At 43.3% G+C, this 12,134-nt stretch overlaps 1 protein-coding gene across 1 annotated transcript in view; it reads left to right on the top strand.

Moving 5' to 3' along the window:
- The window catches only part of RIOK1 (RIO kinase 1), a 59,028-nt gene extending 47,324 nt beyond the window's left edge, over positions 1-11,704 (top strand). The window contains exon 18 of the transcript XR_002826813.1: positions 11,653-11,704. The gene's annotated coding sequence lies outside the window, so the exon portion shown is untranslated. The remainder of the gene's footprint in view (positions 1-11,652) is intronic.
- The last annotated feature ends 430 nt before the right edge of the window (positions 11,705-12,134 follow it).

Here is a 12,134-nt window from a genome sequence, read left to right as displayed (position 1 = left end):
ATCAAATGGATGGGTTTTCAACCACTAGTTACAGTAAAGCAAGAACTCCATGTTCTGCTTCTTGAATTCGGGTGGGTTTTCACATTCCACACATTTAGGTTGGAGCTTTTAACTTCTATATTTTTTGGATTTATGTGTGTTGGACATAAAGGCTTTTATAAATGTTCCAGAGGAAATTGTAAATAGATAACAAATCATTTCAGCCGGTTTCCAAAGCAAAAGATGCTTTTCTTGCATCTATCTTCTCCAGAGATCTTAGTCCTGGTTGATAATGTTGTGGAAACCTCTGAACTTGAATTTGGAGAATGGAGACTTGAATTTGTGGAATTCTTTTTTAAAAAAATACATTTTTTATTAATTTCAGAGAGGAAGAGAGAGTGAGAGAGAGATAGAAACATCAATGATGAGAGGGAATCATTGATTGGCTGCCTCCTGCACGCCCCCTACTGGGGATCAAGCTTGCAACCTGGGCATGCGCCCTTGACCGGAATTGAACCTGGGATCCTTCAGTCTGCAGGCCGACGCTCTATCCACTGAGCAAAACTGGCGAGGGTGAATTTGTGGAATTCTTGAGCTCAGTTTTCATCTCTCCTTCATCCACATTCTGCTTTGATTATTGGCTGGCCAATATTATCAGGAGGTGCCCCCTGTACAGCTGCAGTAGCCACCTGGCCACAAAATCCTTTCTCTCATTTCTTTTCAGAATGGTATCAATGTCATCTAATGTGTTGGCACAGCTATCTCGAGATCTCTGAGGGGTTCCATGTCTCATATAAGTGCCACTTAATAGATTTGTTTAAAGGGTGATTTGTCATTTTTCGGTGAAATTTTAGCCTTTGCAAATTCTGTATATAGCTGTCACGAGGTCATAAATTTGCCAGTGAAAGAAGTGGTAGGTCCTTGAGGCCTAAGAATTGTTGGAGTCAGGATACCAGCGTCCATGAGCTAGAGAGACAGGTCAGAGAATGGAATGTTGTACATACAGAGGGTTGCCCTTGTTGGTAATGCCTAGAGTTCAGCCCTGGTGTGATTGGCTGCAGGAGGGTAGCAGACAAATACATTGAAGACTAGAAGGTCAGGGAACTAGGCCAAAGTTTTAGAAAGGCCATCTGTGTTAGAACAGGCCTAGTCTTACAGTATAAGTGAGAGAGATGCTTAAATCTTCAGGGAGCATCAATGCCTGAAACATGGAGGGGAAGTGAGTGATATCTGATGACATGAGATTAAGGGGGTTGGCAGGGAAACAGTACCCTTGGGAAAGCCAGGGTTTATATGGAGTAAGGGAAAGCCCTGAGAGGAGAAGTTGGGGATTCAAGGCTTTTTGTGTGTATCTGACCATGAGTTTTAAAGGGCACTGTTGAAGCACTTCAGGATTTAGAAAAATGGAAAGGGTCTGTTTGACATCAGGTACCGTTCCTGTTGTGGGTTGGATGCTTCAGGTTCTCAGAACCTGCTTCCATTAAGTAGGCAAATGCCTAACTGCTATGGAGATAATAGTAGTGCCTGCCTCGTACAGCTATTGGGAAGGACATTGGGGAGCAGGGTAAGGGATGGATCAGGCGGACAATACCCGAACCTGCCACAACCTTTTGCAGCAAGGATTCAGAATCTGGAGAAGGGGTCATGCACAAATGGATATACTAGATAAGAAATATAAATTTGGAAGGCATTGGGGGAACCAGGCAGAGGCCCTTCTCTAGTGGAATGGCTCTCCGAATCTCCGGACCCATAGCTTTTTATTTACTAGAATATACATTTGCCCTTTAGCAAAGCAAACAGACATCAATGGTAAGGTTTGGTAAACAATAAAGGCTTATCAGGTTAGGGGATTGCCTTCAGCCATTCAGCCAGCAGCAGATTAATACATTGCTGATTCTCAGCCCTTGCTGAATATCAAAGTCCATAGCCTTCTGATCGACTTCTCGAATTTATATGTTAACTACTTGTTGGTCTTTGCCTCCAGCATGAACCCTTTGCTCAATCATTAAAAGTGGGACAGCCAGACACTTAGTGCTCCTGTTGTGATGTAAAAGAAAGTGCACAGAGCCACCTATAAAGTATCTTTCCTACCCCTCCACCAATAACATTGAACCTGAATCTATGTAGCTTCTAGATAGTTTCCTGTAAACAATAGTTTACAGGAAATACACAGTACACTGGAGCAGAATAAATGATGCTAGGAGGACTAAGTCAACCAAACCTGAAATATGGGAGCATCTATAATGAAGAAAGAACTATTATAAAAAGACATATATTCCAATGCTGCAGACTTCATTTAGATCCTGATGAGATCAGACCAGTGGTAAAAAGATGGGCTTTTTTTATAAGACAAAGAGAAAATTGAAAATGGTATTAGATGATAATAAGGAATTGTTACTTTTATTGTATATGGACAGCTTCAGACCACATGGAAGCACCACACCCAACCACCTCCATAAGCCACATACTCATGGGTGGTCTCAGCAGGTGCAAGAGCCCTACTGAAGTTAAGTCCTGCTTTGTGCGGTGGATCCCTGCACAGCTGATCGTCCAAGGTGGTTGGAGGTCAGTGGTCAGTGGTCACAGCCAGTCCTTACAACTGATCAGCCTAGGTCAATTCCTCCCATTGATGTGCCAGCAGCAATCAAGACTCAACTACAACAGGAGGGTGTACAGCTCATACCGGGGAGGAGGGAGAAGGGAGGGTGCACCTTGAATGCCCAGCTGATCAAGGTTATCTATATATATATAGAACCCTAATATGCAAATAGACCGAATGGCGGAACAGCCAAACAACTGGTTGCTATGATGTGCGCTGACCACCAGGGGGTGCACGCGAAACGTGGCGGGCATTGGCTGCAGCAGGATGGTGGAACAGGTGAGCGGGGGCGCCAAACCAAGTCGGTGCTGGTCACTGTCATCAGGGAGAGCCTCTGGTGGTTACTGAAAATTCTTTGCTCCTGCGCACCGCGGTCCCACCCGGTGCTTGCACCCGCTGCTGGCACCCGGCACTGGCCCTGATCACTTGGCACTGTTAGTGGGTGTGAGCGGTGGCTGCTGGCCCCGATTGCCCCTCAGGGCTTCTCCACCTCCCCCTGCTCCTGAGGGGTGATCTGGGCAGCAGTCACCACTTGCACCCCCTGACAGTGCCAGTCCTGCTCTTACCCACTGCTGGCACGGGCCCCAAGCGCATGGGAGCAGTGGTGGCGGGAGTGGGGCTGCTGGCAGACAGGGGATCTGGGGCCATGGCGGGAGTGCTGGGTGGCGGCGCGGAGGATGGGCCAAGACCTGCCCCTGTGCCCACCGCAGCCTCGTGGCCCAAAGTTCCTTTTGAGGTGCACAAATTCGTGCACTGGGCCCCTAGTATATACATATATATTTTACATTTATGTGTTTGCAAAACTTATTGTAGTTTTCCTGGGAATTTACTTTTCTTGGAACAAAATTTTTGGCACAACCCAGCCAGGTGTGACTCAGTGGTTAAGCATCGACCCAGGAACCAAGAGGTCACCGGTTCGATGCCTGGTCAGGGCACATGCCGGGTTGTAGGCTTAATCCCCTGTAGGGGGCCTGCAGAAGGCAGTCAATCAATGATTCTCTCTCATCATTGATATTTCTATCTCTCCCTTCCTCTCTCTGAAGTAAAGAAAGAAATATGTTGCTAAAGAGAGAAATAACAGGTGGACACAAGTCAGTGTTGGGAACTTTGCCCCACTAAATTCAATGGGACAAGAGATTTGAGAAGTTTTTTACTTTGGTTTGACATTTTATCTCCTTTTCACATCAGTTAGAATTTATGTTGGGTTAGGGTTGGGGTAGGATGTGTCTGACCACCCTACTGAAAAGTTCTGCTTTCCTATCTACCATTTATTTCTCTGGCAAACTTTTATTTTTATTTTTAAGCAGGCTTGTGTTTTGAGCCTTACCTGTTTTTCAGTGTTTTTCCAGCCTTATCAGCCTCATGCATTACATCATTCCATGTGCACCAATGATACCCATTAATTAATTTTTACTATGTTGTGTTTTTTTAAAAATCTCACAGCTCTGTAATGAAAGTACTTTTTTATATATGATGTAGGGTTATGATAGGGAGTAACTGCAAGCATTTTTCCACTTGCATGAACCTGGCTTTGATTATTAATCCCCTCTCCTACCCTTTCCCAGGTAATTTAAATTGGTTATGTAGATTTTTCCCCATAAATTTGAACAGTTTTTAGGTTGTTACTAGTTTGAAGTATGAATCTGGAAAAGAGGTCTTATTTACATTTTAGTGTGAGATAGAAAGCCACCTTATTACAATATTTTTGTTTCAAAATAATGTATACTAAATGAGGGTTTCTGATCTAATTTTATGTTTAGATACCTTTTTATATTTAAAAAATTAAAAGTAAAACTGTTTTTATTAGTGTAAATATATACATATATATATTAAATGGATTTAAGGTGCCAGTTACCACACAAGTCAGATTTGCTTTACAGGAATCATAATCTCCAAAGGCAACTTCTTTCTTACTGAGTGTCATTTTAATTTTGCAATAGGAATTCAAATCATTGTCCTTGCAATAATTTTTTATCCTCTAGAGGGAGTTGTGCTCTTGAATTCTAATTATTAACACGGGCTGTAAGTGCATGAATGGCAGGAGGCTGTTGATTGCCAGAACTTGAAGACTGCACAGGATTTGTAGGACTGACCAGTTCTTCTCTTTACATTCCCCTTTAAAAAAAATTAAATAAATTATCCTGGTGATAAAGAACTCTGGAAGAAATAACTTCTCAATAATATTTTCCAGAAGCTGTAAGCTCATTTAATCAGTTGTTTGTTTTACTTTAAAATAATACACATACTTTAAGAAAAAAGCAACCACACAAAAATGTAGACTTTCAAAGGGTCTTAGCGGGCCTGACATCGGTTAACTTGCCAAGACTCACTTCATCTTTTCGGGCCACAGGTTCCTCATCTATAAAATGGAGATGTTGGAGTGATGAAGTCTCTGATGGTCCTAGACCTGCACTTCTCACTATGGCAGTCACAGCCATATGTGGCTACCGGGTCCTTGCAATGTGAGTAGTCTAGATTATAAGGGTAAAATACATACCCAGATTTGGAAGACTTAGCATGGAAAAAATATATTGATTACAAGTTGGAATGATAATATTTTGCATATATGTGTCAAAATATTTTAGAGTTAATTTCACCTATTTTTAACTTTTTGTGGGGTAGAAAATTTTAAATGTGACTAACATATGTGGGATAGAGCAACATACAAACAAAGGAATGAGCAAGGTTTCCTCCCAAATCGTCTAACTTGATCTTCTACAAGATATATTTAAATTTCGTATCCAGGAATATTTGTTATTTCTGAAGGTAAAATGGCCATTCCAATTTGTTTAAATACAAATAATATATACTGTTACATTGAATGAAGGAAAATGGGGCTTCTTAAGAATAAATACTTGTAGGAGGAGGTTAGAGAGCAACCAAAGGACTTGTATGCATGCATATTAGCATAACCAATGGACACAGACACTGGGACAGTGGGGGCTTGCCCGGGGTGGGAATGGCTGGGCAGGAGAGCAATTGGGGGAAAAGGAGACTTATGTAAAATTTTAGATGATAAAAAATAATAAAAAACGGGAAAAAAAAGGATAAATACTTGTTTTTTTCTAACATTTCAGGGTGGGACAAATGTAGGTTTACAGTTGTGAGTACACAAAACAGTTTATTCTTTTATTATTTATTAATTATTGTTTTATTTTTCATATGAACAACTGTAAACCTACTTTTTTAAAATTTTTTTTTTATTGCTTAAAGTATTACAAAGAGTATTACATATGTCTCCTTTTTTTCCCCGCCCTTGACAATCCCCTGGCCTCCCCTACCCCCCAGTGTCTTATGTCCATTGGTTATGCTTATATGCATGCATACAAGTCCTTCGGTTGATCTCTTCCCCCCACCCCCATCCTGCCCCCAACCCTCCCTGGTCTTCCCGCTGTAGTTTGACAGTCTGTTCGAGGCAGCTCTGCCTCTGTATCTATTTTTGTTCATAAGTTTATAATGGTCTTTATTATCCATAAATGAGTGAGATCATGTGGTATTTTTCTTTCATTGACTGGCTTATTTCACTTAGCATAATGCTCTCCAGTTCCATCCATGCTGTTGCAAATGGTAAGAGTTTCTTCTTTTTTACAGCAGCATAGTATTCCATCATGTAGATGTACCACAGTTTTCTAATCCAGTCATCTGCTGATGGGCACTTAGGCTGTTTCCAAATCTTAGCTATGGTGAATTGTGCTGCTATGAACATAGGGGTGCATATATCCTTTCTGATTGGTGTTTCTGGTTTCTTGGGATATATTCCTAGAAGTGGGATCACAGGGTCAAATGGGAGTTCCATTTTTAGTTTTTTGAGGAAACTCCATACTGTCTTCCAGAGTGGCTGCACCAGTCTGCATTCCCATCAGCAGTGCACAAGTGTTCCTTTTTCTCCACATCCTCTCCAGCACTTGTCGTGTGTTGATTTGTTGATGATAGCCATTCTGACAGGTGTGAGATGGTACCTCATTGTTGTTTTGATTTGCATCTCTCGGATGATTAGTGACTTTGAGCATGTTTTCATATGTCTCTTGGCTTTCTGAATGTCTTCTTTGCCCATTTTTTGATTGGATTGTTTATCTTCCTTTTGTTGAGTTGTATGAGTTCCCTATAAATGTTGGAGATAAAACCCTTATCAATGATAACATTGGCAAATATGTTCTCCCATGCAGTGGGCTTTCTTGTTGTTTTGTTGATGGTTTCTTTTGCTGTGCAGAAGCTTTTTGTTTTGATGTAGTCCCATTTGTTTATTTTCTTTTTAGTTTCCAGTGCCCTAGGAGCTGTATCGGTGAAGAAATTGCTTCGGCATATGTCTGAGATTTTGTTGCCTTTGGATTCTTCTAGTATTTTTATGGTTTCCCGTCGTATATTTAAGTCCTTTATCCATTTTGAGTTTATTTTTGTGAATGGTATAAGTTGGTGGTGTAGTTTCATTTTCTTACATATATCTGTCCAATTTTCCCAACACCATTTATTGAAGAGACTGTCTTGACTCCATTCTATGTTCTTGCCCGCTTTGTCAAATATTAATTGAGCATATTGGTTCGGGTCGATTTCTGGGCTCTCTATTTTATTCCATTGATCTATATGTCTGTTCTTGTGCCAGTACCAGGCAGTTTTGAGAACAGTGGCTTTGTAATACAGCTTGATATCTGGTATTGAGATCCCACCTACTTTGTTCTTTCTCAGGATCCCTGCAGCTATTCGGGGTCTTTTTTTATTCCAGATGAATTTTTGGAGAGTTCGTTCTAGGTCTGTGAAATATGCTGTTGGTATTTTAATGGGAAGTGCGTTGAATTTATAGATTGCTTTGGGTAGTATGGACATTTTAATGATGTTGATTCTACCAATCCAAGAACATGGTATGTTCTTCCATCTGTTTATGTCTTCCTCTATCTCTTTTTTCAACATCCTGTAGTTTTCTGAGTAGAGGTCTTTTACCTCTTTAGTTAAGTTTATTCCTAGGTAGCTTAATTTTTTGGTGCTATGGTAAATGGGATTGTTTTTTTAGTCTCTCTTTCTGTAAGTTCACTATTGGTGTATAGTGTAAACCTACTTTTGCCACACTCTGTATTTTGTTATCTTGTTAGTTTGCTTCTCAAAATTTTCTACCAAAGATATTCTCATTGGATTGGAGCATGTGACCCGAAAATTTTCTACTGCCTTCTACTCCACCTGCAGGCATTACATGTCACATCTCTTGTTTGGGCTTTAAAAAATGTCCCTGTGAATTCTGCATTCCACTTTATAATAAACTAGAGGCCCAGTGTTCCCTAGTGGCTGCTGGGTGCCAGCCGGGATCTCCCTCCCTTCCCCCCGGCCACCGGCCAGCGCCAGGGCTTCCCTCTCTTCCCCCGGCCTCCCCTGGTTGAACTCCAGTCAAGGGGACAGTTTGCATACTATGCTTTTATTATATAGGATTCCTGTTCAAAACTTTTGGGGAGTTTTAAATTACCATCAAGTAATATTCATAGTCCAGGAGGCATGCTCTTTGTTTATCTGAGGTTTCCCTGTGGTATCTCAGGACATCATAATGGTATTTGAAAGTCTGTTCTAGTGAGCATATTGTGGCAGGATTTTTGCTTGCAAATTTTAGGATAATAGTATCCATAATATTGCAGTAAGGATTAAATGAGGTATACTTAGCACACAGTCAATGTTTATAAAAAATAAGTTCTGGTTATTACTTTCATTTGGTTCCTAACAGGTGGTATACCATGTAAAATGAAACATGGAATTAAAGGATTTTTTTTAGAAAAGGTTGACTGTACTAGGGGAGCATGCATTTAGTTATATTACAGGGGTCCTCAAACTTTTTAAACAGGGGGCCAGTTCACTGTCCCTTAGACCATTGGAGGGCCGGACTATAGTTTAAAATAAACTATGAACAAATTCCTATGCATACTGCACATATCTTATTTTGAAGTAAAAAAAACAAAACGGGAACAAATACAATATTTGTATTTGAATGTGGCCCGCGGGCCATAGTTTGAGGACCCCTGAGTTATAACATTGTACCAAGACTGCTATGTAGAGGATACCTATATTATTTACATTTTTTGTTTATATTTATATAGGTGTTAGTAGGAGGCCATATGCTATAATTGAAAAAAATCCCAGATTGAATTGCAAAACCCTGAATTCTAGTCCAGGATCTGCTGGATTTTATTATCCTATATAATAAAAGGCTAATATGCAAATCAACCAAACGGCGGAACGACCAGTCACTATGATGCACACTGACCACCAGGGGGCAGACACAATGCAGGAGCTGCCCCTGGTGGTCAGTGCGCTCCCACAGGGTGAGCGCCACTCAGCCAGAAGCCCTGAGCTGGGCTCACAGCTGGCGAGTGCAGTGGTGGTAGCGGGAACCTCTCCCGCCTCCTGGATAGTGCTAAGGACCCCTCGGGGGATGTCCGACTGACAGCTTAGGCCCGCTCCTGCAGGGAGACTGCGAGAGGGTACAGGCCAGGCTGAGGGCACAGGCTGGGCACTGGGCCTCTAGTATATATATATGTAAAATTTATATTATTTTTATTGTATTTATAATTTATAGACTGAAAAATTTTAAGTGATTTTTCAGCAAAGGCATATTTAATACTATCAATAAAAGAGCAAAGGCATTTGGAGGAAGGGATATATTACTCCAACCAAAACCTACAAGCTCATATACTTTTTGCCTGGCTGAATTTCCTGAGTTTTGAGGTTAGGATCAGTGAGCTTGGGAAAGTCTGTGACATAGCCCTTGTCTCCTCATCTCCATGATTGGGAGGCTGGACTAGGTGATTGCTAAGATGTCTTCATTCCTAAGCACTGAACTTGCAAGTCAGACAACCTGGTTCATTTCCACCCAGTACCTGCCAGCTGGGGGAACTTGGGCAAACCGAACTTTCTGAACTTGTTACTTCATCTGAAATGAGGATGGTATGAAACTCAAATGTGATGACAGTGCAAGTTCAAACCTGACACTTAGAAAGTTCTCAGTTAATGTTGGTTTCCTCTGAGACTCCTAGGAAATTCTAATGCAAGTTCACTGCAGTGTTTCTTTATTGCTCTATTACCCTCCTCCAAAATGAATACATTTTATTTTACAATCAATATCACCTGAAACTTAAATACCAAGAACTCCAGACCTAGAGGTCTTTAAGTCCATGGACAGCCACTGTAGAAGTAGGAGGATCACCAAGAAAATGACCTTTACCACCAACACTCTGCTTCTGGAAAATGTTTTTTAAGAGCCCATGAAGGGGTTTATTTTAATTGGAGATAAATTCACACTAAATTGTAAATGGCTAATTTCTGCTGAGTGCATCTTAACAAGGCGGAGGGCAGTGGAATGCCCGAAGGGGTGTGGTGGGAAGAGAGAGAGAGGCGCAGAAAGGGGAGGGTGGAGAAGTCCCAAAGCCAAACTTCCTGACTTCACAGTTTTACATGGGGCCGGCCCTGCCCTAGCTTAGAACAGTGAGAGGACTGAGCCTTCTCATCCTGTTAGGAAAGCACTCCCTACTGGGGTGTGGATCTGAGCATGCTGCTTGTGGGCTAAGGTGGAGCTGGTCAGAGAGCTTGCACCTGAGTAGGAGAAGCTGGCCTTCCCCATTAGGTGAAGGGGTGTGTGCTCGTCCCAGATGGGCTGTGAGCTGAGGCTGGGAAATCGGCTGAGCATTTGACTCCAGTCCACCTTGGGTCCCCAGCGTTCCTCTGGGCATGAAAGTTGTAATTAGGATTCTCAAATAGAGTGTGGGCTGGTTTTGGTTTTGGATTTTTTGGGTTGTTTTAGCTTTGGGGCTGTTTTTTGTTGATTCTACTTTGTTGTAGACTCACGACAGCCTCGTGGAGCATCTGGTGACCCAGCCCAGTGGGACAGAGAGCCGATAGCTCTTCCTTTTGGAAGGCCCAGCTCGGGTTAGGATTCCCCCTTCCCTCCTGCAGGGGTGTCGCTGCTTCTCTCCCAGTTTATGAACGAGGACACATTTCATGCCTGCTGCTTTTAGCCTGTGCCCATCAAGGAAGAAAGTGTCCTCACCAAAAAAAAGCAGTGAGCAGTGATGGGCATTAGCAGGAATCACTCACCAGCATCTCTCTGAAATACCTTTGACCTTGGGGAGTCCTTGGATGGCACAGAGTGGGTAAATGCCCCTGCCTCTGAAGTCTGGGGATGGGGAGCAAAGAGCAGATTCTCTGGGGACAGCTCTCCAGAGTGAGGCAAAGTTTCCAAAGGTGTCACAAAGATGGAAATCTAACTCTCTGACTGGAACCGGCTTGCTGCAGACAAGGCAGTTCTGGGGAGAAAAAATCCTTCAAAGATCTTAACTGTGGGGAAACATTTTTGTAACAAAGAAAAACAGGCCTCTACAAGAAGTTCTACTTTGGGTTTGAAATTTCAGCTGCTTGTATCTTCAAGTCCTAGGGAGGCCCCACCCAGCCTCATGGGCTCTCTCCGGTCCAACTACCTCCTGGGGCCCTCAGCCCTACTTGTTGGCGATGTGCCAGCCAGTATCAGCGTCCCAGCAAACATAGGCGCCTGCTTTCCCAAACCACGTCTGTTGAGGGGGAGAAGAATCAGAGTAGACATATTAGGGCTGCTTTGGATGCAGCTGTTGGAGGCTGGGTGTGGTTGGGGCTGGCTGTGCTGCCATCTGAAGCTGCAGTCATGTTGAAGCAGCGCATGCACATGTGGAAACCGAGGACGATGTGCAGGACGATGAAGAAACCGCCAGTGCATGGGAGCAGGGGTGGTGCAGGATCCATCGGGACCCATCCTTTTAGGAATGTACATGGCCAGTGCCAGTGGACACTCACAGGAGCGCAAACCCAGCCTCACACAGGCCGGGTTGCCCTAGGTGGGTGGAAGTGCCTGAGGGTCAGGCAGTCTTGGATTTGAGGGTGTGGCCTTTGGGCTGCTCTTAGAGTATATGCTCCTCTTGTCCAGATCACCCCTTTAAAGCAGGCGTGGAAGCTCTGGAGGTCCAGGTGCTTGGAGGAGCCCCAGCTCAGGGCTGCCATAGATCTATGCCCTGGATGTGGAAATGGGGTCCACTTTTGATAGCTGTGAGGATCTTTCTTGAAGGGCCTTTATTTATTTATTTTTTAAATATATTTTATTGATTTTTTACAGAGAGGAAGGGAGAGAGAGAGAGAGCCAGAAACATCGATGAGAGAGAAACATCGATCAGCCGCCTCCTGCACATCTCCTACTGGGGATGTGCCCGCAACCCAGGTACATGCCCTTGACCGGAATCGAACCCGGGACCTTTCAGTCCGCAGGCCGACGCTCTATCCACTGAGCCAAACCGGTTTCGGCTCTTGAAGGGCCTTTAGATGCCATCTGTCACAAACAGTTCCAAGAAGACCAGGAAAAGACACAGCGGTCAGCACGCTGCTCTTGTCCCGAGGGCAGCAGTCTGACTGGCAGCTTGGTTGTCCCTGCACAGAAGTGTCCAGGCCGCTCTGGGGCTGCTCCCGACCGCCACAGGCCACACAGCCGCCTACAATCTGCTCTGGGTTCTGCGGTGTTGGGCTTTTAGAAGTTGAAAATATGAACAGCAGAATGAAATACCACACA

Source organism: Myotis lucifugus, unplaced genomic scaffold (genome assembly GCF_000147115.1).
Source record: "Myotis lucifugus unplaced genomic scaffold, Myoluc2.0 scaffold_650, whole genome shotgun sequence".
Lineage (NCBI taxonomy): Eukaryota > Metazoa > Chordata > Mammalia > Chiroptera > Vespertilionidae > Myotis > Myotis lucifugus.
The sequence above is the reverse complement of the archived record's forward strand: the minus strand, read 5'-3'. Positions and strand labels throughout refer to the sequence as shown.